The sequence below is a fragment of the Rhinolophus hipposideros genome (genome assembly GCF_964194185.1).
Source record: "Rhinolophus hipposideros genome assembly, chromosome: 23".
Taxonomy (NCBI): Eukaryota; Metazoa; Chordata; class Mammalia; order Chiroptera; family Rhinolophidae; genus Rhinolophus; species Rhinolophus hipposideros.
In genome coordinates this window covers 36,312,781-36,340,220 of record NC_138069.1, presented here as the reverse complement: position 1 = coordinate 36,340,220, position 27,440 = coordinate 36,312,781, and the positions used below count along the sequence as shown (strand labels likewise).

Here is a 27,440-nt window from a genome sequence, read left to right as displayed (position 1 = left end):
TTCTGTTTCTGCATCTCTAATGGAGGGCTTTGCAGGAAAGGGCTTGCAGGTCAAGTCCTGCTTCTAGGCTGGGACTCCAGCCCTCTCTGGCTTCTCCACCTGCAACTCACGCACCCACCCCATGCCCAGTCTTCCTCCTGGCCCTGGCCCATGTGTGCCAAGCCCGCTTCCCCTCTGCAAAGCTGCAGTAGCAGCATCTAGAATAGCAGATGTTCCATCCCTGTGAGTTTGGCCAAAAGCAGTATTTATTTGCCTCCTGAGCTGGTTCCCTAATGCCTGTGCCCACTGATGGCCTTCCCTAGACAAGCCAGGCCAAACTGATCTTTTGGCAATAACCACCCTCTAAGTCCCCATTTTGCAGGGAGTGGAGTGTCAGTAAGCGCCCAGTCAGACAAAGAAATCACCCAGCTAAGTGAACAAAGGCTTGTCAAGCTTGGAAACCTCCACAGACCACTGGTCAAGCATTTCAGCCATCGTGCAGGGAGCCAGGAATCTGGACATACAAAAGTCAGACTGAGGGGCCCCTCCAGACAGTTCTTTCGGTTTCTCCCACTTACTGCCTCTGCCTAAAATACATATTCGGATCTTCTCCCTCTCCTGTCTGCTCCCACTCCCCTCCCAATTTCGGAAGCCCAGAGGCTCAGCTTCGGAATCGCCACTCTTTCTACAGACTGGCAAACTGAAGTTCAACCGGACAGGAAGAAAGATGCCTAGGTTGGCGTCTGGGATTCCTCATCGAGAGCTTCCCTCCAGGCCACAGAAACCTACTCTCTTTCGTCCTGTGCAATTTCCTTCCTTCTTAAACTCACTCCAAATCAAACGTAAAGCAAAATACATGGAAAAACAGCAACACCTTAAGAGTCCGGGTAAAGAGATCTGATGTGTTCACGACCACTGTATATCCAGAGTGTGGTAGGCTGCAAAAAAATATCTATTGACTGAATGAATGGATAGCTCAAAAGTTTCTATTAGTAATTTATAGCTATACTGTAGGAGATAATAAGGATGAAGCCAGAGGTATGTATGATATGCAACAGACTACGCGCTATCTAATAAGTGTTCAGTAAGCATTACTTGTATTAGCTGTGTGAGTCTGACAACTTACTTAACTTCTCTGAGCCCCAGAATTTTTATCTGAAAAGTGGGGATAATAATTCTCCAGGTCATTGGTTAGCTTAAATAAGCTCTTGTGTGCAAGAACATTTAGCACAGATCCTGGTGTGCTCAGAAAACATTAGTTATTATATTCTGTTTCCCAGAAGGGAAACTGAGGCTAAGAAACACTGAATAACATTCTCAATGTCAATGACAAAGATGGGATGTCAAAGAAGGCCGTGTCTCCAGAGCCCCTGCTGTGAGCCAACAGGTTCTCTTAAAAGTTGACATCTTCAATGCATCTCCCCAGCCCCAAGGAAAATAAATCACAAGCCACTGCCTTGGAGTGAAAGGAGGAAAAAATGGAGAAGACACACACGTGGAGGGAACTTTCCTCAACTAAGAATGCACTTCGTTCAGGAGTGTCTGTGCCAGTCTGGATAAAGTTTATGCAAAGCTGTCGTCAGCCCACGCCACCACCACCCCGTGCCCCACCCAGATTTCAGAAACAAAAGGCCCCATCCCAGAGTACCTCCCCCTCCTCCAACTTCTCTATGTGTTTGCTCCTTCTTCCTTATGGAGAATGAAGACCAGGGACCAAGAGCCCAATCTCATCCAACATCATTTTACCCAACAAATCTTTGAAAGGGTCTCTGAAGAAAAAGCACACATAGGCATACCCCTCCACAGTGAGTTACTATTAATGAAGACAGGTACATCTGAGGAAACAGGAAAGCTCAGGCTGAACACACTCAAGACTTCTCTTGCTGGCTCATTTCTCTCCCTGCACGCTGCTCTGAAAACCCTGCCTGCCAGCCTGGCTGTGGAGAGAGAAATCTTATGATACATAACAGTTTGCAACCCAGGAAACCGAGAAGATATGTCCCTTCCCAACAGCTCCCCTGAATCTTCCGGTATAAGGCTCATCACCTTTCAAAATTCCTCCCTGGAGATTAATGACATGATTTCATCCAGGGTGCATCTGAGCAACAGAATCCTACGTCCCTCATAATTGGTGCTCCATAAATATTTGTGGAATGGGTGAATACAATAATGTTACGTAGGAACAAAAAATAACAATGCATTCTATATTATATGTAACAATGTGTTCTATAGTTTGCTATCATGGAAGGATGCTCTCAATCTACTATGAGAAAAACATTGTTAAAAGAACATCTACAGGACACTGCTATGTATATTTTGCCTTCAAGTGTGTGTGTGTGTAGAAGAGAAACTGGAAAGATATACATTAAAAGGTTATCTCGGTACAGGGATTTCAACGTTGATTTAAATCTTTTTCCTTTTTTCTGTTTTTATTAATTTCTCCATAGTGTTCATATACTACTTGTATTAATTGCTACTAAAATATTTAGTAATGGCTAAATCTAGGCCTAGAAAGCATGTTACACACGTCACATTCCCTCTCTGGGTAGCAGGCACCCTTACTCCATTTTCCCAATGAGAAAAGATCAGCATCACGCAGTTAGTAAACCCCAGAATATAATATGAAGCCCCATGGCCTGATTCCCAAACCTGAGCTTTGCTAACAAAAATGAATGAGACCATGAGACCATGAGAGTCTGAGAACAATCTGGAACACAGAGTAAGCTATGTCAGAGATACAGATGACCCAGCTGGACCAGAGGGAAGTCTGACACAGGCAAAAGGCACTGCAGCTCCGGCGTATTCGTACCTTTGGTTATATGCGTATATCCCTCCCTACAAAGTACACTTGGAAAACCCACAGCTGCTTAATGAAGAGGCAATTAAACGTTTCAAAGTCATTAACCCACTGCGCTCTCTGTGTATGAAGATGGGGATGGGGGAGGCAGGACTGAAACACCACAACTGCATCACTTTTCCAGAAAACTCTGAACTCCGCAGATTGCTCCAGTCTTTGACACCGAGAAGTCAGGACTGAAATAAACGTTAGCTACAAGAACCCGTAATGTGACTGACATGTGGGTAGTGGGGAGGTGGTGGGGAGGCTGCTGACATGTTGATTCCCAACGGCAGGAGTATGGACCAGTGCCTAACAGGGATGGAGAAGAGTGAGTAAAGAGGGCCCAGTCAGGGAGAGGGCGAGGAGAAAGGAAGGCGGAGGTTTGATACGCAGGGTTCCCTTCTAAATGACCATGGGCGGGAGCAGAGGGCTGATATCCCGACTCCTAGAGCTCTTCCATGGGAAAGAGAACGCTTCTATTAGAAGACTATACAACTTACAAAAAATCTGGACAGCAAGCATCTCTCTGGAAGAAATGCCAAGAGGGAGATGAATTATTCAGTGTGCAGAGACATGTCATTCAGAGAATCAGGATGACGAGAAGAGTTTTGAGCTGCATAAGGATTTAAACACACATACACACACACACACACACACACACACACGTATGTACACATGCATGTGCTCCTCTTCCTGCCAGAGAGAGGAAGTGTTTAAACCAGTCCTCCCGGGAAACTGTGGGTGCTTCTCCGGTCTGCAACGTTTCTCCTTGGGCAACTGCCAAGAATGTGAGCTGGGAAGAGATGTCCGCTTTCAAATGTGGCCAGGACTTGGGGGCCCTGCCTGGAACTCTCAGCCCCCACCCTCCCATGAAGCGGTTTGCCCCAATCCAGTCCCAGCCTTCAGCCTCCACGCCCTGGGCTGCTGAAAACCCCAGTGTGAAATCAAATGACCCAAATGCTGGAAGGGCGAGAGGGACGGAGGAGAGGGAAGGAAAGGTGCCAAGCAAGAACTAGTTTTGCCTCTTCTTAATTACAAATCTCTGAAGGAATACAAACATTCCAGAATGTTTCACAATAGGCCCTCCTGGAAAATGGGCCCGGATGTGTCACCTGGGAGACAGGTAGGTTCTGGCGGATACCTGAGCATAAGGCACACTTGTCTCGCCTCCCAGCTCCACGTTGCTTTCCTGTGGGCTATGGGAGAAGGTCTGGGAGCACACTGCCACGGCCGCCCGGCATTCAGTATTCAGACAGTGCGTCTTTTCTAAGAAGGCAGCTCAGAGAAGGAGCGGAAAGGCTTTTGCCAAGTCTAACACTGGGTGGTGATTCTCTGGGGACTGAAGAACACACAACATATCTTTCAAGTTCCTGGTGCTTCCCGAGCAATCCCAACGCTTCCCACAGTAATCTCTTTATCTCCTCTAGCAGGATGCTGGCCCCCGACCTGGCTCTCTCCTTGGGCCAGCTGGGCGGGACCACTTTCTAAAGGGCCCCCCAGACTCCATGCCAAGAACTGTCCAAACTTTCAGCTGAACCGCTCCTCCCTGCGCAGCACAATGGACAGGCTGGTTCTCCTCCCTCCCCGGGGTGTTTCACACGCATAGTTCCCATAGCTTAGATTTCACAAGCCCTGATTACACTCCTTCACCTCCGGGCTGCTGCTCAGCACCATTTCTAAGCAGCTCCTTCCACCTTTCGCATCTTGGAGGCTGGGGTGGACGGGAAGAAAGTGCACTAAGGAAGTTCCCCTTCCTTCTTTTAATTCAGCTCAGTCCAAACACCTTCATTCGTTCATTTAACAAATGTGAGGATAATAAAAATCACCATCTCACAACTTTGTTAGGAGGGCTGACCACCCAGATCAGAGACAAACCTCATTTACTCAACACCAGCCCTGCCCTTACATTCTAGTCGGCAGACACCCTAGCCAGGAAGCCAATCAACGGGGTCATTTAAAAAAATACAGCAGGAACAAGTGAAGGGGGTGGGTTGGTCAAGGGAAGCGTCTGAGAGGTGATCTTTGAGGGGAGGCCAGATGGTAGAAGCAAAGGGGACAGCTGGCACAAAGGCTTTGGGGCGAGACAATGCGGATGAGCTTGACGGATGTTAAAGAAAGACGCACGGCGTCTCTTTATGATACGAGTGATGAAGCAGAGGCAGAGAGAGTCAGAAGCTGGGCTTGTAGGGCTCTGAGGTCCCCGGTAAGGGCTCTGAGGTCCCCAGTAAGGGCTCTGAGGTCCCCGGTAAGGGCTCTGAGGTCCCCGGTAAGGGCTCTGAGCACCACCCCTGTGCCCACCTGGAGGCGGTAACCTGGAGCGGCTCACCACCTCACCCTCCGCTTCCCTCTTTTCTGTCATTTCCATTTATCCTCCAAGCAACAGGAATGTATCATGTGGATACAATGTCTCCATCCCATGCCAGGCGTGATAAGGGCTCAGAAGTGCGAGTCGGCCTTGTTTCCGTCCTCAGCAGAAGGTCCAGCCAGGGAGGACGGCTTCCACTGAGAGCAGGCAGTGACCCATCCCCATGACATTTGGTGACAGTGTATGTGGCAGTTACACTATCTGAGGCTGTGCCCACAGACAATTAGAGGATGCAGGGATAGCTAATAAGGTGCTAGGTCAGTCATGCAGATGTGAAAGGTCAGAGAATCGGGAGAAAAAAGGGACAGAGGCAACGGGGTTCAGCCAGGGGAGGCTGGAGAGGAAGAGGATGGTGGATGGCTTCACGGTTAATAGACAGAAGGGGTAGATACTCCCCACAAAGGTCAGGAATCAATGAAACTGGGCTGAAACACATGCTTGCCTCGGACAACCATGGGTGTGTGATGTAACCTTGTCAGGAGGAGGTTCCTTCTCTGTGAAACTTAGAAGTCCCGATCTCCTGAGGGTGTTGTGGGGATTAAGCGAGATAACCCACATAAAGTGCTGAGCACAGGGCCTGGCGTGGCATAAGCCCTCGGTGTTTGTGGGTTGTTAACGTGATCGGTCGAGAGACTTCTGTGTTCTATGCACTGTGACAATTGTGTCACCATTCATCTTTAGGGGTTCAAATGTCAGCTACCAGCATCATCGTCACCATCATTCTTCATCCCAACAGATGCCTGGTGATGGGTGATGGTCAAAACTCACAGGCTCTAGGGCGGACCGGTGGCTCGATTAGAGTGTGAGCTCTGGGGCAACAGGGTAGCGGGTTCAATTCCCACATGGGCCAGTGAGCTGCACCCTCCACAACTAGAATGAAGACAATGGGCTGCCGCTGAGCTGCCACTGAGCTCCCGGGCAGCCGGATGGTTCAATTAGTTGGAGCGCGTCCTCTCAACCACAAGGTTGACGGCTCGACTCCTGCAAGAGATGGTGGGCTGAGCCCCCTGCAACTAAGGCTGAACAACGGCCACTGGACTTGAGGTTGAGCTGCGCCCTCCACAACTAAGATTGAAAGGACAACAACTTGACTTGGAGCTGATGGGTCCTGGGAAAAACACACTGTTCCCCAATAAAGTCCTGAAAATATACACTGTTCCCCAATAAAGTCCTGTTCCCCTTCCCCAATAAAATCTTAAGAAAACAAACAAAAAACAAAACTCACAGGCTCTAGAGTCAGCTACCACCTTCCAATGCAGGCACGTCACTTACTTGCTCTGTCCCCTTGGGCACAAACCCTACCCTGTCTGACTCTGCTTCTTCATTAGTGAGGTGCTTCATCTGTAGAGTGTTATTCCCTGGTTTAAACGAGTTGTTCTTATGAGTTAGGTTGTATAACCGTATAGTCATGAGGGGGAGACCGAGGCAAAGGAATTGTCCAGGCTACAACTCTGTAAGCTGTGTGCTGTTTCCCCCCACACCAGCTCCCCTCCTAGAGAGGCTGGGAACTGTTTGCTTATGCTCATGCTCGCTCTTTTTGGAAATTAAACCAGAGAAGTCAGGAAATGGCAGCTGGAGTCGATCTGGTACTCAAAATTTGCTCTCGGAAGAAAATTTCAACTTCTTTCTCTTAAAAATGTTTTCTCCTTCCCTCCCCTCTCAATATTCTGGTTTTCTGACCTCCGGATCTCCTTGCTTCTCTGCTTCGGTTGGGCTGGTTTATCCAGAAGCTTTCCTGACCTCGTCACTCCCACTCCTGGAATTCTTTTATGGGGAAGGGAGGAGGAGGGAGAGAGCTAGAGGCAAGGTTCCAGACTGCTCCCCCGTCCCTTTCTCCTCTTCACACTGGGTCCCCACAAACCAGTGGCTCCTCTCGCTCTGCTCAATCTTGCCTTCACTCTGCCCCCACACGGTTCTGGGACCACACACCTGAGCCTTGGGCCTGTCCCCTTCCTCGGCCGCCATCCCCCTGTCTCTGTGCCTTCAGCTCACTGACTCAGTGGTGAATCCATCCTGCTGTTCCTCTCTGTGTGTCATTCGCTGGGATTTAAGGTTATACTCTGAGAACCAGATCATGGACCAACCAACTGAATACTGCAGGGCCCAGTTCCGACTGTAGACATGTCTGTCTATTACCGTGCTCTGTTTTGAAACTGGAATCAGCATGGCTTCTGGGGGTGGGCAGTGTCTGGCCCACAGTCCCCACTGCTCTCTCATGGGTCACTCCTGCCACTTGTCTTCTCGCATCAGGACTCTGGAGCCAGACTCCCTGGGTTTGAACCCAGGCTCTGCCAGAGTTGAGCTGTGTGACCTTGGATAAGATACTTAACCATTCTGGGGCTCAGCTTTCGCATTTGCAAGACAGGAAAGATAAGAATACATTTATTGAGCACTCACAATGTGCCAGGGACCGTTCCAAGCACACTACATCTATTAACTCAGTTGGTCCTTGTAACAACCCTTTCAGGTAGGCAACCGGTCAGACCCACCCCACCCCACGGTGCTCTGTGAAGATAAAATGAGATAATGCGTGAAGCGACATGTTGGTATACAGTGTACGCTCAGTAAATGGGAGCCAGTCACTACTATTCTTTCCATTGCTATCTAAATGAGGCCCTAATGCAGGGGTTAGTAAAGAGTGTTCACATTGAAAGGGATATCTGGAAGCTAACTGCTTTGTTTCTCTCTGTGAGAAAACGGAGGCACAGAAAGACTTGCCCAGAGCCACCCAAGGACAGTGGCAGGGATGAGACTAAAACGTGGGGACAGCCCCAGGCCTACCTCACACTCACAACAGCAAGAGAGCAACTCATCCTGGTGCTGAGTTAGGATCCATTTGAAATGCAGCAGGTGTCTGAACAGCCTTCAAGAAATAGCTACTGATAGTACTTTTGGGGTCATAGAATAGTCATGACCCCATTATACTGGAAGGAAAATGATCACTGGGCAAGAACCCATATGAAACTATGCTCCCTTTCATGGAGAGAAAAGATCGGGAGGTGGAAGGACCCCCCCACTTGGCTCATTTCCTCACGAAGGGGTAGTTTCCTACAGTCCAGCATCACAGCAGAACAGAGGGCAGGTAAACATGTCTCTCCTCACCCAGCCCCACCCCAGCCTCATCCTCATCCTCATTCTCATTCACTCAGCCTATTCCCAAATAGGCTAAGGGAGTCCTGTGCCCTAGAGAAGGGCCAACAGAACCAAACGGGACTCCCAGTTCCAGCCTTCTTGGCTGAGTAAGCTTGGCCCCTTCCTTCCCCAGCTCTAAGCCTCAGTTTCCCCCATAGGTACAAAGCCGCCAAGAAAATCTTCCTTGCAGGGTTCTCCCAGGGATAGACTGAACTAGTACGCAGGCATGACTCAACACTGTACTTGGCACACAGCCTTGGGCAGGCATGCAGAGAGGGCACTCAACCCCCAGCTTTCGCCTTCCAGTCCTATGACCTGGGTTCCCACGGGGTCTTCCCAGGAGCTGGGCTGTCCAGGAGCCTCTGGCTCTAAGAACAGAAGTCGTAGCCCATCCTTCCCTGGAATTTGGCCATTTCTCTGTTTCTTGATTTCTGACCCTCACCCCAGACATGCAGCCTGAGCTGCTGGTCCTTCTAGACATGGAATTGGCCGTGAAGGCTTGTCCGGGAGCCTGCCGGACCCAGGGCCCCTTCCAGGACAGCATTTTAGACAGAGCACTGGGAGGAGAGTGGTAAGATCAGGGTTTGCATTCTGACACTGCCGCCATTAGCTGTGCCCTTGGCCAAGGCACGTACCCTTTGTGGGCTTTCCCTGTGCAGAGCGAGCTGGGATGTAACATGTCTAAGGGTTCCTTGCAGTGTCAGCCTTCGAAAGTCCACAGTCTGGCCGATTTGGCCCCCTGGCCCATCCAGGGCATTGTGAAGTTGCAAAGAAACAATCATTAAAACCTTTTTTACTGCAGGCCAATTAAGTACGAGGCACTGGACCATATGCTCTACGTAAAAGAAATCATTTCCTTTATCATCACAACTTTTCGGTGACGCAGATAACAACAATCACCCTCATTGAACCAACAAGGGAACGGATGCTTGCTCCTAATGATAATAAAAGCTAACTTTCACTGACTGTTTACAAAGCACCTAGCCCCATTCAGGGTCCCTCACAGAGACTCTAGTCCCACAGTTCTGAGTGGCATGCTTGTAAATACATTTTAACATCTCTGCAATGGGGGCGTGCGTTACCACCCGGGCCGCTCACCACCTTGTCAGCCAGGCTGTGGCTGATGGAGCTGTCACTGCCTACGTGGGCACAGACGTCAGCGGTATCATGGGCTTGGGACCAAATCCCAGAGACAACAGGGGGGCACTTTTAACCCCTAGGAATGGAATGGTTGTGGGGAAGAGTGGAGGTGGCAGTGAACAGACACGTTCAGCAACATTCCCAAAGCAAGAGTAGGTTGACTTTGCATAATTGCCTCTGGCTGCAGAGCCCAGATCAAAGCCTTTGAATTCCTCTGCGGGTCCTCATCAGGAGGCCACGCCACCAACTCTCCTGAGGACACCGAGGACGATAGGAAAAGCACAGACAGTAATAGTTTGCGACTCCAAAGCATTGGATTCAGAATAGGGAGATGTTTTAGGAACACTGGGGCTTTGTTTTGTTTACGTATTTTTTTTGTCGTTATTGTTGTATGTATAAAAGCAATACGTGAGTAAAAAAAAAATCAAAGTGTGAAAGATTTATTTCAACAAGTATGAAATCAACAATCTAGTTAATTTTTTAAAAATTGGGTCATAATTTAGTTGCCAGCATTTTTCCTTTCTTAGGGGCACATAAAATAATGGTGCTTCTTAAAATTCAGTGTTATGCTGATTGTCATGACCCCGAGCTGGAAACAACTCACGTGTCCATTAATAGTTGAATGGATAGACAAATGTAGTGCAGTCACGTGCCACTTACCAAAGGGGATAGAGTCTGAGAAATACACTGTTAACGTGACTTTGTCGCCATGCGAACATCATAGAGTCACGGGCACACACCTAGAGGGTCCAGCCTGCTGCACACCGAGGCTACAGGACACCCTCCTGCTCCTAGGCGACGAGCCCGTACAGCACACGACTTACACAAAACAACATGAGATTCAGTCAAGCACAAGGGAAAATGACGCAACCAAGAGCCCCCGCAAACACGAGATGTATGAGGCTGCTGCCAGCTTAATATGACAGGTTACAGCAAACATTTTTTTCCATAGAAAGAGTACACTCTAAAATCATAAATCGTAAACACACAAACCAGTAACAGTCGTTTGTTACCATTACCAACTATGATTCACAGTACGTAATCGGATGCGCTATGCGTTTCTGACCGGCCATGCAGTAGGTTTGTTTCCACCAGCAGCCCCACCAGCCTGAGTCATGTGTGGCGCCGCAACATTAGAGAGCTACAATGTCACGAGGCGAGAGGACTTCTTTAGCTCCGTTATAATCTTATGGGACCACCATCATGTATGGGGTCTGCCGTTGACTACAGTGTTATGTGGCTGGTGCACGACCATACGTCCATACCGTAGAATACGTACTACTCAGTCACGAAAGGTACCACACTATTAATACATGCAACGACATCGATGCATCTCAGAAGCATTATATCGGGCATAAGAAGTCCGGGAAAAACAAGACTGTGCTGCATGATTCTATTGATATAAAAATCTAGAAAATATAAACTAACCTGTAGGGGCAGAAAGCAGACCAGCGGTTGCCTAGGGATGAGGGAAGGGGGAGTGAGGGATTACAAAGGGGCATAAAAAACATTTTGGGGCTGATGGGAATGTCTATTACATTGATTACGAAGATGAATTCACAGATATATAATATGTACACACACACATATGTATGTATGTCAAAACTCATCAAATTGCACTCTTTAAATATATACAATTTAGCATTTCAAAAATTCCTCAATAAAGTGGTACGGAAAAAAATATAGGGAAACCCCATGTTCAGTGCAATATGATATTAACTTGTTTAAAATAATCTTGTAAATACTACTATGAGCTCCGTGTTACAGATGCGGAAACTGGGGGTAGAGTGGGAGGCTGCTCCATCCAGGAATACTCAGCTACTTGACAGGTAAATGAGTTCTGCCATTGAGTGTGGCCAAGCCCCTTTTCCACCCCAGGCCGCTATTTGCCATCCCCACCATGAGAAGATGACACAGTGATTGCCAGGGGACCATTCAGTCCTGAGTTTCCAAGACCGTGTCCTAAGGACTTGTCCAAGGTCATGTGGCACAGAGGAGTGGATCCTCGTGGGTATCCAGGTTTCCTGAAACCCCTCTTCCCCTTGCCCATACTCACTTATTCCCCGAAAACACCTCCTGCCTCAATGGTTTGCAACCCTGAGCTGCATCAGAACCTCCTAAGGGCTTGGCAACCCGCAGGTGGCTGCAACCCACCCACAGTTTTTGATTCAATAGGTTTCTGATGCTGGGCTGGGCTGAGAATTTGCATTTCCAACAAGCATGCAGGTGCTGCTGACGCTGCTGGTCCTACCACCACACTCAGGAACCACTGGTATAGCATCCCTACCTCCTAACTGCAGGGACCTAGAAACTAAATGCTATCCAACCTGCGTTCAAGAAATCCTCTCCTGCTCCTTCGCTATCAATGACACCTGACATGTCACTGTAACCCACAGGGCTTTCATCTGCCCAGGCCCTCCAAACACTGTATCTCTACTTCTCACTGGCCCTGTATGGCACACGTAAGGGGCTCCAAATGCCTGGCTTCCAACCACCCCCCTTTTCCAGGTCCTTCCACTAAACAACTGGAAGAAGCCCTTTTGAAGCCGAGCCATGCATTTCACACTAGACGCTTCCTGCCAGAGCCCCAGGGGACAGGACACTGGCCCCCCTCCTATTCTATGGGCAGCAGGGGCAGGGCATTCCCCCAGGTTGTCTGCTCAGGCAGGTGGGCCACTCTGAAACCTTTCCTAGATGCTACAGCTGGCATGTGTAGGGAAGCATAAACCTGGGCTGTCTGAGGCTCTGAAAACCTGCAGACGCCCAAGGGTTTGCTGATGGCATCACAAGGGGCAGACTGACATAGCCCAGAAGCTCACCTTGTCTGCCCATCTATTTCTTTATTCTCCAAGACCACAGAGGCTTTATAGGAACTGATTACAAAGGAGCTCTGCACAGGCTTTGAAAAGAAAATGGTTCTCATCCCTGAAAAGTATGACTTTCTTTAAGGGTTATTCCCCCCCATCATTTCTTTTCAAAGAAGAAAATAGACTGTTGTTCCCTCAAGGGAAACCCTACCTGCAAGTCAACATTAGGGACCACAGTGGAGGCAGCTGAATTGAAGTCAGCAGCGAGACAAATAAGCAATTAAAACAGCTATTTTAGGAAGCCCTGGAAATCAGGATTACAATATGAATTATTCATTCATACTGCCAGGATGACTTCTGGGCACTGTCCTCTGATCTCCTGCTCTTGTTCATTCAGCTGTTCAAGCACAGAGAGGGGACAGAGTACTCTGGTCCTGGGAATGGGTGCCCGAGTGTGTGCGTACACGTGCAAGTGTCCTCTCTCTCTCTCTGTCTCTCTCTCACAGACACACACACACCCCACAAGGAGGCCAGGTGGCCACTCCAGATGGTAAGCCACATGGAAAAGAAACCCACAGGTTGGCAGGCGCCTTCAGCTCTGGTGCCAGGGGAGAATGTATGAGTTTCTGACTGGCTCAAGAGGTTTGTGCGCATGTTGGAGGTAAGGGAGTGGGGGGAGGCAAACGATATCCTGCACAGCACAAGAGAGAATCTATGAGTGCGTGGCGTTTCTAATATTCCACAAGCTTCCCAGCTGCTCTTGGACTGATTTGGAGGCTCAACAGGCAATGGGTGGGATCTGGACATCAGCTAACCCCCCACACTGAGCCTGCCCAAGGTCTGGACATCAAAGGCTGCACCCAGCAGGCGTGGCGGATGGGTTCCACTTGGACTCTGAAGCCATCAGCCCTTCCCGCTGCCTGAACACAGGAGCACCACGGTGGTACCGTATCTTGTATCCGTCCAAGTGAACATGGTCAAGTCCCTTCGCCTCTGTGGGCCTCAGTTTCCCCATCAATGAAACAAGGGGATGAACTCCATCTCAGCCAATCCTCCCAGGTCAGGCACTCCATGGTGCCATTCTGTCAAGAAAATCTAGCATCTGAGAACTGACTTGCATGTTCCCCTGTAAAGACCCAGGGTCAAAACCTCTAGAGCAGGGGTGTCCACACTGCAGCCCGCAAGCCAACTGCGGCCCGCTATCCCTTGTTAATTGGCCTGCAGCAAATTCCAAAAATATATTTAGTTTACTTAAATAAACCGGGTGAGGCAATACGTACTTCACCTCGAGTGAGTGGCCCGGCTGTTTGTGGATTATACCGCATATGGCCCTTGGTGAAAAACGTTGAAAAAAGTTTGGACACAACTGTTCTAGAGAATATTGACACCAAAACATGTTCTGCACTTGACATGTATTAGAGGTCATTAAATTCTCACAGGGGTCTAGTTCAGGGGTTCCTCTGACAATCCCATGGTCCAAATGAGTAAATGGAGCCCTAGAGAGCTATACTAACTTGACAGAGGTCTCTCAGCTACAAGAGGTACATAGACTGAGGATTTGAATTCAGACCTTAACTACGACTCAGAAGTGAACGGAGACAGCCAACTCCACACAACTGGGTGGTCAGACTCAGGACTTTTTTAAATACCAGAGAATTTAAAACTATCCCCGATAGCTTTAAACTGTAAAAATTAGGGGGTCTATTTTTGCCCCTGGACACACATTTTAGGAATGGACATTAGGAATGTTAGTTAATTAGAAACATTGTGGGTGAGGCTGTGGGAGAAAAAAAGAAAAAGAATCGTCCATCAGATAAATGTAAAGAGATGCTCATTTTTGGAGCCCAACCCAGGAGCTCCCTGGGGACGTCGTCAGGACATGACTCCAAGACCACGTGATGCATACTCCGTGCGATTTCATACACTCCATGCCTTTGTCTTTGCTGTTCCTTCTGCCCAGAACACCTTTCCCTGCACTTGTATCTATCTGAGGCAGGGGCTGGAGAACTGTTTCTCTCCAATGTATGTACTTTTATTATGTGTCCATATGTCTGTCACTTCTGTGAGTTTCATGAGGACCTGAGCAGTATCTTATCAATCCCTGTAACCTCAGCATCTTACTATATGAGAGGGCACCACGTGAATGCTCATTGAATGAATCAACGAGCTCACAAAAGAACAAACGAAGAAAGAAATGTTTCACTGGCATTCCCAGCAGGGTTCTCTACAGCTAGGCCCTCTACTTTCCAAGTTTCGCTTGTCCTGTCCTAACAAAGAGAAATCTGTGGTAGGGTCCTCAAAGTGCTCCTGCATTCTTGACCTCATTTGATGCTCAAATAACCATTGCAAGAGTAGCGTTATTGCCATCACCACTATGCCCCCACTTTCCAGATGAATCAACCAACACTCGAGACTTTCCTACACTTACAGGGCTCCCGGGTCCCTCGTTTGTGCCAGGATTGGACAGGAGCCATCTGAGCTCTGGCCCACTGCTTGGTCCCCTCCACCATGAGCTGTCCCAATGGATTTTCCCCCTCATTCCCAGCTAGTAACTGGAGAAGTGTGGTAACAGCCAATTCTCCTTCGCCCGGGAATGGATAACCCACTGGGTAGCCGTGGAGGCCTCTGTCTCCTACTCCTGTTTCATTCTCATTAGTATAATCATCATCATGGAGAAGCGAAACCCTCCCAGCACAGGCACGCTACAGCCGTTCAATAGCTCTGCTCAAGAGTCCTGGGAAAAGGAGGTGGAAAGGATCCTTGTGGACTGCCCACAGGCTTCAGCGATGCAGGAGCCCCCGCTGACTCCATCACAACGTGTGCTGCCCGGAAACTCTCCCAGTCAGGGGACTCGGGGGACCCTTGCTTCATACTAATGTACTCTGGCTTCTTGTGCACGGACACCAACACAGAGGAGCCAAGAGCCTTAACTAGGCCAGGAGAGTGGGCAAGAGCTTGGGGACCACAGACCAGGGTTCCCAGCTGGGAGAGCTGGTGCCATGCGCTTATGCGGCGTGCTCCCCAGCACAGAACGGGGATCCAGGAGTGTGGGCTCCTCTGTTTCCTTTTGCTTTCAATCCAGAATGAAGCCTTCCAAGAACAAAACTCTTCAGCTACTTAACAAGTTTAATCAGTGGAAACCACGTGGCAAGATTCCCTGGTGGAAAGGAACATATTTGGGTCTAGTACCAGTTGAGGAACCACGATTCTTCCCTCTGGCTCTCTTCACGCCCCACATAGATGGGAAACTAATCCTTGAGCTTTCTGTTCTCAGCCAGTGGCCTGGACCTTTAGCTGCTGGATTTCCAAAAGCCCCGGGAGCTCTCCCATTTGTCCTCATCACGGTCCCCCAGAGAATCACTGATGTCTTGCTCGCTCCTGCTCTCTCTGTCAGCCTTTTTCCCTTTCTCTCAGCCCCTTCCTCTCGTCCCACTTTGTAGTCCCCTCTCCTCGCTTCTCCAGCTGTTGGTTTTCTCCGTTCTTCCACCTGCTCTTTCCTGCTCATCACCTTTCCGTAAAAAACCCCAAGAAATCCAATCTTGTTGCTCTTCTGCTTCAACCCCTTGCCACCAAAACTAGAATGAAACCCGACCTCCTTGCTGTGGCCTGTACAGGGACTTCCCGAGCCAGACCCTTGCCTCGCTCTCTCCAGCCTTACTTTCTATAATTCTCAGAACTCAGCAACCTCATTCCCATCCACAGCCGTTGCTCACGCAGTTCTCTCACACACATCCCTGCCCACAGATCCATCTATATTTTCCAGGGCTGTCTTCCTCTGTCCATCAGCTCTCAGCCTTGATGCCATCTCTAAGAGGCGTTCCCAGGCAGACCCATCGGAGTGGGCCCTCCCATTATTTCCTATCACTGGATTTGGTGGTTGACGCATGGACGGCCTTTCCCACTGGCACGTGTCCAGCCTGCGTAGCTCACCTCTGTCTTACTATGATGGAGTACAGAGTTGGTTGATGTGCCCTATTCCTGATGAATTAATGAATCAGAGGACTTGTGAGTGTCCCTTCCTCTCCAAGGGAAAAAGTTTTGGATTTCTTTTTCCGCCTTTCTTTTTCCCTTTGCTCTCCCTCCTAAGGCCAAGCCCCTGAGCCCAACACTTACAAGGCCAGCACCAGACTCCTACCGTTCCAGGAGCACAAAGCCCAAAGCCCTACACCAGGGTCCGGTGCTGGAATCATTCCCCCTCTTACCTCAGTGCTCTCCGAACCCCCCTCCCCCCCACAGCACACTGGGAACTACCAAAGAACAGGTTCTGAGAACACTCCTAGGGAAGACTTTGAACTGACAGGACCAAGACAGGTCCACACCGGAGAAACCTGCCAATGGAGTGACCACCTGGCATCCAGAAACCTCTCTCTGCAGACGGGCAAAAGTTAGGCCCTAGAACTGGATCTGCAGCAAACAGCCGAGGGTCCCACAAGCTTCAGGTGTAATTATTTCTATATCTAGGACTGTGCTAGTGGTAGGCACACCCCATGGTCCCAAAAAATGTAGAATGGAGGAAAGAAAGAATGATCTCTCTTTTTTTTTTTAAGTCAGCTAAAATATATTTCAGAAATGTATCCAAATAGTTTACATTTCTCTTTTCTTTAGAGAACAGGCAAATCCATTAAAGAAGATTCAGCAATGAACCCCTCCCTGATTTCTGTCTGTTCCGGTCATCAATACTGATCAACAAAAGATTTAAAAAAATAGCCATTTTTGAACAAATATCTGTTACGCAGCTACTACCTGGCCCAGCATTAAATACCATATAGGAGCTTCAAACCAGCTGGAAATAGACACATAAACATATTCATTCACACATAATAACATCTACGGAGGAAAACAATGAAGACTTTGTTCAAAATGGAACGTTCATGAAAGGTGCCCCAGGATTCAGAGAAAGGAGAGAAGCCTGCATCCTGCACTGCTCCCGGGGGGCTCCCGAAAGGAAGCAGGAAGTAGCAGCCTGGGTCCTGAAGGGCAGCCATTTTTCAACCAAGGTTGTCTTCAACCTTCACAACCAGGCACTGTGCAGCTGAGGAAACTAAGGCCTCGCGAGGGGCTGTGATTGGCCCGATGGCACACAGCTGTGGAGGAACGGCCCTCAAGATCGTGGTTCAGGGGCCAAGGAGGTCAGGCTCCCTGGGGCCTTAGGAAGGGACAGGGCAGCAACCCTGGTTCTTTCGGGCTCAGCGAGGCCAGAGCAGGAGGATGTCAGGAGTAGGGGTGTCTCGTTTGCACATTAGTAGCGTCTTATCGCTTTACCTTCACGTAAGAACTTCACATACAAAGGGCAAGAACTGCCTCGGGGTCTGGAAGAATAGCATGGGACTAGAAGAAAATTCTGGCAAAAAGAGCCAGGCCAGTTACAGGGCATTTGTAGGAAAGCCTGGGGAGGAAGGGGGGAAAGTTGGTGGCGGCCTCTTCTTAGGGAAGGTAGGAGAGGAAGGTGAGCAAAACTGCTGAGCTGAGTCTGGAGAGGCCCAAGCCTGAGAGGCAGCAGGGAAGGGGCTGTCCCAGGCCCCATGCAAGGGCCCGAAAGACACAGAAGGCTTTCCAAGTGGGAGGGAGGCTGCCAGTGGAGGAACAAGGGCTTTGGAACACGCAGGTCTGGGTTCGTATTTGAGTTCAGTCATTCATCTCATCATTAATACTAACAACAATAGTTCTCATTTACAGAGCATTACTGCTTGATAGGCATTGTCCTACGAGGTACACAGATTAGTTTAACCTTCATAGCAATCCTGTGAGAAGACACTATTGTGTATAATTAAGGGTCACTATCTGCCTTTTAGATGAAAACTGAGGCACAGAGAGTTTAAGCCAGTTGCTCAAGGTCCTATAGCTGGAAACTGGTAGAGCTGGGATTTGAACCCAGGCAAGCAGGGTCAGTGCTCCTCACCACCATGCACCATGCAACTAATAACACAGGGATTAAAAATATTAATATCTTGCAGAGTTATTCCAACAATCCGGAAAAAACGTATGGAAGGCTGTGGCTCCAAGCTGGAGCCCCGTGAAGGATACTTGACTAATGCCTGGAGAAACCCAAAGCACGGCTGACGTGACCCAGGCAAAGGAGATACCTACAGATGGCACACTGTGTGGTTCCTACTTTCGAAATGTTATTTCGTCGCCTGAAGCTGAGATCCCATTTTTCAGATGATGACACGAAGGCCCAGGGAGGTTGACTTGGTTACAATCACAGCGCTGGGAAGCAGTGAGGACAGGAAGCCAACTGTGTCTCAACTGCGAGCATCCGGAAGCACGTAGGGAACAATATTTTTCAAACCGTGTTTGTTAATATTTACTGAGCTCGGGCCGCATGGCAGGCCGTGTGCTTAGCACGCTCTGTGCACGGCCTCCCTCTGAGGGAGGCCCTCAGGTTACCGCCACCTAACAGGAAAGAGGGTCCTACAGCTGGACAGCAGCAGCTCTGGGACCTGAATCCAACGCAGCTCCTTCTACAACACCAGCTGCCACACCAGGAAGACTGGAAAAAGGAGGTGGGGCAAACCAGGGTGTCCTGGGTGGAGTGTGTGCAGACAGTGAGGAGATCACTGGGCAGACCACCGGTCTCAGGTCTAAACCCTGGCCCAGGGGGCCAGAGGCAACCACCCCGCTCCCAGCCCTGCCCTACCTTCCACCTGCAAATAGAAGCAAAGGGCAGAAGAGCCAGGCTAATGACGGGGAGAGAAAATAGCACCCTTTGAGGACCTCCTACGTGCCTAAGAGCAGACCTGGATGTGAGGTACAGTTTGGACTGTATGAATGAGCAAATCCTGTGACAGGTGTTCAGTAAATATTAGAGGGCTGCTGGCACCGGCCTGCAGGCTGTGCCGACGGAGGGGCTGCCTGGCCATGACTAGACCCTGCAGGTGGGGCTGGAGGCAGAGAGCTTTGCTAGGGAAGAAAATAAGTGGTTTCTTGAGTCCAAAGTTGGAAAACATTGAAAACAACAGCAACAACCAAGAAAAGGGGAATAAGTATATGTAAAAGGAGATTTTTACACAGCTTGCTCAGAAATAGGTGTGTGGGGGGAGGAGAACGGGGCAGGGTGTCAGAAACCTAGGGGTCCGAGAGGACCTACGTCCAAGGTTATTCTGGGGCTGAATGACCTTGCAAGTCCCTGTGACACAATCATGGGAACGCAAGAGGACACTGAATTCACTGTGTCTGGTCACCTTGTTTTGGAGACGAGGAAACTGAGGCTGAGGGACTGGACGTGACTTGGTCACGGTCACTGAGTGGAAGAGCTGCGAGGAGAACCCACCTCCCTCCTGCATTTACCAGCTCTAGAACCTTGGGCATGCCAGTTAACCTCGCTGTGCCTCCGACTCCCCCTCTGTAAAATGGGGATAACCACCGTCCTCACCTCCCAGGGCTACTGGTTTACAGGACAGTGTGTGTACACACCAGGCATTACATCTGGCATACGGAAAGCAGTGGAGGCATGTTAGCTATTACAATTCTGAGACGACGCAGGACCTTTTCCACCAGGAGATAAACCCTTTTCTTCCCACATCCCCAAACAAAGGACCCAGACTGTAGTTTGAGGACCGGTCGCCCCCTAGCCCCTCCCCAACCCAATTCCTTCTAGGCTACCTTCAGGAAGGGCTCTAGGAAGGCCCTTTCCTGGGTTGATGTCTATCTTTTTTTGTGCTTCTTAAGGGGACCCTAACCAGACAACGACTCCTCGATCCTTCCCGTCCCCAGCTTTCCGGAGGGAGCCTCTGAGTTTCCTCCTTGGAGAAGCCCTTGTTTGTGATGGCTATCACCCCCAGTTGGCAAGTTGGAGAGGCTCTCTGGCCCGTCCGATGTTGAGGTGGGATAAAGGGAGGCCTGTGCTCCCGGCCAAGCTCCCACCCCTCGCCGGAACTTCTTGAGAGGTGTGCTTCATGAATGGGACAATGATGTGCGGCCCTTCCCTCTGCCAGCAATGCCAGCAGCTCTTCCCATCCGGCCGAGGATTAAAGGAGCCTGGGTAAGTGCCCAGGCGGAATAAAGCCTGCAAACATCCTGGGGACGTGCCCCTCCTTGGCAGGAAAACAGGAGAGAGAGTGAGGGTGACGGCTCGGATCTAACCGAGCTGCACCCTAACACACACACACACACACACACACACACACACACGCACACACACGCATGCAGAGCAGTTGCGTGCAGCGCTCAGGACCAGCTCTGCCACTCAGCAACTGTGCAGCTGCACACAGCACTGCGTCTCTCGATGCTGCACCCTGCACCTGTCAAAGGGGCTCACAGTAACACCCATCTCACAGGGGTAAATAAAGGAGCTGGGGCATGCCAGGGGTCGGCACAGTGCTTGCACACAGTAGGTGCTCAATACGCTTTACGGGGGTAGGTATGTCGCATAATTAAATCACCACCACCAAACAGTACTCCTCTGACCCTCCAGACCAGGTGAGAGGCCAGCTTTGCGTCAAATGACTTACAGTGTTTCCTATAGGCAGTGACCGCCCCGGGCAGGCATCGGGACTGTTGAGCTCACTGTGTTTCCCCAGGGGACAGTGCGAAGAAGGCCTGGCACATACGATGATCACGAACATATAGGGATTTGGTTCTTTGGATGGACTTGACGATGACTTCATGAAAAACAACCCTATCAGATTGCACCCAGGCTAATACATGAAATAGATCCTCACAGTTTCCTCTGCGCCTTCGTCAGAGCCCTCCCCGACACGTGAGTTGAGGGTACAGGTAGGAAAATGAAGGCTGTGTCCAGATGGAGCCGTGAGCTGACAGAATACCACAAAGAGGATTTCAGCTGCACTTTAGCGAGGGACCCACAAACAAGCTCCCACAGAACGAGCAAGGACTTCACAAGACCCTTTCCTCAAGTCCAGCATCTTGATGAAAGGGGCAAGGAGATCCTGGAGCGGTGCTGGGAACTGTGGCACAGAATTCCAAACCCTCTCTCCAGGCAAGACGAGGGTGAGCAGGGGGAGGGCTGTGAATGGACCCCTCCAAGCAAGGTGGGCTGCATAAGCCTCCTGGACTGGCCTCCCTCCTGGGGTCTGCCCCAAGGGCACGTGGCCCGAAAGAGTTCATCAAGAATTCACAGCATACCGGGCCCCAGGACACTGTGCCTGTGCCTGAGTGCCCCCAAGTCCTTGCACAGCTGCAAGAGCCCCTGGCCTTGGTGGACTGGATGAGGTGTTACTGCCGAAGCCTGGGGTGATTTCTGAGGACCCCTTAGGAAAAGGAAGGAGGAACTTAGCATGCAGGCCCAGTGTCACAGACTGAGAATGATGGTTTTTGGCGGGGAGAAGGGGTGATTAGGGGGAAAAGCCTGTTTAAGACAGGGGCAGCAGGCTCATTTCCTGCTTTGCTCAGCTCCCACTGCCCTCCCTGCCCTCTCAGAGATGGCTAAGAGACCCCCTGAATGCTTGTCCAGCGCTCCAACATCGGGGGAAAGACCTGGGAACTGAGGGGGACACAGTGCCTGACGTAGGCACACAGCTCCTATTCAAATCCTTTGACAGGGACCCAAATATCCATTGTCACATCAGAAAAGAAGGCATGTCTGGCAATCATTTCTAAACAGCCACTAATTTACAGAACAATCTCGCTCAAAGAGCCTTCATACCAAGCCTGGGCCCTGGGAGGTCCTTAGCTTTTACTTTTTAACTAATCCTAACTAGTCGCACAGGTTTTTCAACAATGGCTCAGCTGAATTCCTTTGCTCATAGCAAAACAGGAGGTATTCCAATGTATTCTGCATGCCTTTATTCGCTCAACAAGCATTTCAGGCATGCCTACTAAGGACAAAGTATGTGGTTCTCTTGACAGGGTTTTTGCACCTCCAAAATACAGATATCTAGCCTAACACCAGACTGCTGACATCGGTCTGCAAGAACCTGTCCTTCCCACACCCTTTTCCTCTTTGCTTCTTATATCAGGCACAAGGCACCTGATTCTCTTCAGGGAGCACCTGGAGAGGCAGGGCTGCGGCATCTGGGTCCGACACTCTCGAAGGGCTGTGCCCTCCATTGGCCATCTGATTGTTATGAGACGGGTCAGTGAGTCTCCCTACCAAGGCAGTGCTGGGTAAAGACCCTTGCACCACACAAAGTCCTCGCCGGCTGGTCATACCCTTGTTCCCGACCTTTATGTGGTTCTGAGATACCTCCTTCCTTTTTTTAGCCTCATTTATTTTAGACCTCGGCCTCAGATGTACACTGTCACTGACACTGGGAACTGCGCCTCCACAGAAAAACTGGGCCAAGGATAAGTAAAACATTCTGGGGAAAACCATGAACGACATGTGTATTAACACTTGCTGAGGGTATACAAAGTTTCAGGAACTAAACTCTTTGACCTCAACTATCTGTCTCATTTAATCCTCATAAAAGCCTTATGAGTTAGGGGATCAACATTATCCCCTGTGTCCAGGTGGGAAAACCTGTAATTTAATTATCTCGTCAAGGGTCACACCGATTGTACAAGTAGACACTGGGATTCCAACCCAAGCACTTGACTCCAAAGCCCACACTCTTGATGACGGAAAACTCAATAACTGGACATTTGTTATTATTATCTTGATCCTTGTACTTAGCTCGGTTCGGGAGGGAAGAACGATCACAATCTAAAACTGTAACCCATGAACTGAGCACTTATAAAATCAGTGCCTACTCAAATATTAGTGTCCTTTCAGTATCAGTGTCCAGCCCAGCCCATTAACATTTTAAGTCAACATCTTACTGCATTGGTTAGATGTCTCTGCAGTTGACAAAGCAATGCAAATACAATGCACATCCACTGAAAGGGAGATAGTCGATATTCTATCCGATGCAGGATTTCATCAAGTAGGTGAAAGTGGTGCTGTAATACTACTCGAATCACACCCCAGGAGCGGTGGAGTTCCTCAGTTAACAACTAAGGAGAAAACCCACGAGGAGGAAGGACAGACAATAGGTCCTTCAAAAGGGAACAACTTCAACCCCAGTAAGGAATTAAATGAGGCCCTTGGAAAACTGGTGATACTCTCTCCAATATTTTGCAAAAATGACCACCTTCCTTACGAGTCTGCTGAGAAAAGTCAAACAAAAAGAGCTAGCTGTTCCTTATTGCTATCATTAATTGTGCCCAAATAATTATGGAAAAACAAATCAACACTTTATTCGTACTAAGAATGGGGCCATAGCTGCAACTGTAACTTAAATTTTGTTAAATGGGACTTAAAATACACATATTGTCATACTTTTCACTTTTGTTTCTCAAAATTAAGCCCTAATAAAATCTCCCCCCCAATATTTACTATAAATGTCTGACCTCTGTTTTAAGTAGTTCGTCTTCTAAATGAAACCTCCTCTTGGAGTATGAAGCCCGGGCATTGCTTTGTCAAGGCCTCCCAGGTCCCTGCTGTGGGAGGCTTTGCTAAGAGCTGAGCAGCCAATATCTGAGCAGCCAATATCTCATCTCTGAGCCCACTGCCTCAGAGATGCAGAGAGCTTTTCACTCTTCCCAGAACTCTCCCAGGTATGGCTTCATCTGTTGCTTTCAGGAACTCCAGCAGTTTAAATGTGTACTGCTATCCTACCCACGAACCCCAAACTCTGCAGTTTACAAAGCTCTTATGACCACAGCACAATTCTGCAAAACGAACACTCACATGTTACAGGTGAGGAAACTGAGGTTCAGAGGGAGCGAACGTATGTGCTTGAAGCCTCGTAAATCACTGGTAAAAGTTTTAGACTGCACCCCAGGTTTCAACCGCTTATTCTTTCCCATGAGATACCCGGCTCTCTCAAGCTTAGAAGGACCAATGAAAATCCTGCAGGCTAATGAACATTTTTTCAGGCCAATGAAGCCTTTTTAGAAACTATCTGCAAGGCTGCCTTAACACACCCAAACATCTCTCCTTCGCAGAAGCAGTCTAAAATCATTAAGCAAAGCAGTGATAATTAGTACATTTCCACGGCCCTATCCTGAATGTTCTAGGTAGAAGATGAGTATCAGAGGAACTCGAATTCAAATGGTCAGAAGGCAGGAGCTTCGCAAGCCACTATTTGGGTTCGCTGCATGACAGCTTCTTGTTGGCTACAGCTAGATGTGGCAGCGTTCTCTAATTCCTAACTTAGCCAAGGGAGAATTTTTAAGAAATGCCATCAGTGGAAGACTGAGTTGGGGTGCTGGGAAAAAGCTCTAAGAAGTCCAAACCCCTGAACACTGCGAAGAAACAACTCTCAAGCCAGAGTTCAACACTTGAGGTGTAAGTCAGCCTTCAAAACCATGACTATAGGTTTGTGTTAATGGGAGAGAGAATTAAAGGTGGGCAAGTTTGGGGATGGGAGTGTCCAAATGTGCAATGGGAAGTGCATGCAGAGTCCCCAGGGGAACTCCTAGGGCTGAGGTGGTGGGTATGGAACTCCAAGCTTCTGGTATAAACAGAAACAACTGCTTGACATTGGAATTGAAAATGCCCTTTGCTCCCTGCCTGGCGCCCAGACATGGGTCCTTGGCAGTGGGCACTTGGATAAGCCCACTGGATACGGGTGGAAATTCTCAGGAGCCCCCAGCAGTGCCCTCGATCCACAACATGGTCTGTTCTCTGTAGCACTTTCACGTTGTCTGCTTAGGAACAAACCTCTGTCGCCCACGGGTTTCCTTAGCTGGGTCTTCGGTCTCTTCATCACCTACCCTTTGGGGTTCTTTCCCTTTCCATGAACCCCTTCCTCCACGCAATAGGGTCGAGACACAGAGTTCCTGCCCCCCTCAACGTGTCAGCATGCCTGGGTTTTCCACAACCCCAGTCCACCCCCTGCCTTTCTAAATCCTACAAAACCTTCAGGGCCTCCATGAAATCTACAGGCACCTCCCTGGGCCGGCACCCGGTCGGCATGAATTCAACCCTGGGTCTAATTTCACTGCTGAAAACGTGTGAACACGCATCACTGGCTGAATGCAAGTTCCTATGTAGGATGCTGTCATTCGTGACAGCACCTGACACTGTGCCTTGGATTCGGCCAAGCGCCTGCCCAGCTGCTCATGGCCTGATGTCTGCTCAGTAACTCTGCCCTCCACGGTCCCTCTCTGCTTTAGCTCCGTCAGCCCCCAGAACGTATGACCCTGACCTGTAGCTTTTCTCTCTCCCTTCCTCTGCTCTACGCAGTTCAGAATACCACCAGGCCATCAGGACTCGAGCTGTGTCTAGTCTTCCCCACACGTGAACGTCTCTCAGCAGTTGCTCTGGCTTGCCTGCACTGAAACTCACTCATGCGGAGGGTGGGACTTCCGTCTGACGAAGCACTTGGAACCCGTGCCCTGGGGATGGGGAGCTGCTGCCTCCCATCACGTGGGCTGTCGTCGGAGACAGGCTGCACACTGACTCTGGGCCCTGAACCCCACTGGCACCAGGCAGGGAGGAGCGTGGCTCTGTGTGGGGGTGCTCATAATTAGCTAACGCCTGCTCCCAGCCCTCTGGGAAAATAGGGGTGGGCTCAAATGCTGCCAGCAGGAGACGGCAGGGCTCTCTTCTGCATGTGGGTGAATCACCAGGTCCTCTTCATGGCTCCCGTAAGAAGGGGTCAGAAGGGGGCATGGCTGCCTAAGTCCCTGGCAGGGGGTTATGGAGTGACTGACACCTTACTTTTTCTCATATCCACTCTTCATCAGCAAATGCCACCAGCATCCCTTTGAGGAGGAGTGGATATTCTCCCCCGTTTGAAAGGCCAGTTCACTGGAGGGAAGGAGATGAAAAACACCACCCCAGGTTTACATCTGAAGCATTCCAGCCTTTTAATGTTGAAGATGAAAGGTGGGAATGGAAATCTGGGCCTCCCTGACTGAGACCTCAGTAATACCCGACAGCAACATGTGTTGTTCATGCCTGGACCTTGAGCCGAAGAGATTTTTCTCAGTCAGCACTGCCCCTAGGATCCACTATCCATTACCCCCCAGGACCCATATCCCACAGAGGATCCGGTGCCCACACAGAAAGCTAACTTCATGCTAAGTAAACTGCTGGCCTTTGAAGGAGGCACGCTATGCCGGCCCTGTCCTACGCTCGGGGCTCGCACCTGTGCAAGGCTGCTGCTGCCCTTCCCTCCATCTCTTCCAGGTTACCAGCTACACATCCCGGAGATCTCAGCCCAAACACCTCTGACGATGAGGACACGTGCCAGTGCCCCACCCCTGCCCCATGACAGGACCTTGTAACTCGACTGTTACAGCTGTCACACCAGCTGTTTTGCCTTTGATGATCGCACTGTGGTCTCTCTGGAAGCTTCCAAAGGGCAGGGACCTGTCTGCGTTGCTCTCCTTGCCTCTCTGGCTCCTTGCCCAGCTGCTGCTCCACAGGAGACTCTCAGGAAGCATGGACTCTGGAGCCAGACTGCCTGAGTTCTAATTACAGCTGTCACACGTGAGCTGTGTGGCCAAGGCCAGTAACTTACGCCTCTGTGCCTCAGCTCCCTCACTTGTAAAATAAGGATAAGAACAGTACCTACCAGATACCCAAGAAATGAAAACTTACGTACACTAAAGCTTGTAAATGAATGTTAATACTAGCATGATTCATAATAGCCTAAAAGTGGAAATAACGCAAATATCCAGCAACAAATGAACGGGTAAACAAAATGTGGTATAACCATACAACGGAACATTACTTGACAGTAAAAGGGAACAAAGTGCTGACACATGCTACAGCAGGGAGGAAGCTTGAAAATACAACGCTAAGAAGACAGACACAAAAAGCCACTTGTTGTACAGTTGGTTTCATTTACATGAAATGTAAATGAAATGTCCAGAATAGGTAAATCTAGAGACAGAAAGTCGAACACTGGTTGCCTAGGACTGGGGGTGGGCCGGGAGGAGACTGGGGGCTGATAGCCGAGGGGTGCAGGGTTTCTTTTCGGGGTAACGAAAATGTTCTAAAAATGACTGCGGTCATGGTTGCACAACTCTGTGAATATATTTACTAAAAGCCACTTCTCCCAATAAAGTTTTATCTCAATGAAGCTGTTTAAAAAAATATAGTACTTATCTCATACTGTTGTTACAAAGGTTAAATTAAATGCATTATTTGTGAAAGTGTTTGTTACCTAAACTAACCACATAATACTACTCATTAAACCTGGATTCTACGCTGGGCACTCTGCTAAGCGCTTTACAAATCGTACCTTCTTTCAACCTCATAGCCCAGCGAGGTGCCTCATTGGCT

At 49.4% G+C, this 27,440-nt stretch overlaps 1 protein-coding gene across 1 annotated transcript in view; it reads right to left on the bottom strand.

The window, feature by feature from the left end:
- Nucleotides 1–27,440, bottom strand: part of WWC1 (WW and C2 domain containing 1) — a 122,490-nt gene that overhangs the window by 61,479 nt on the left and 33,571 nt on the right. The gene's annotated exons all lie outside the window — the stretch shown is intronic.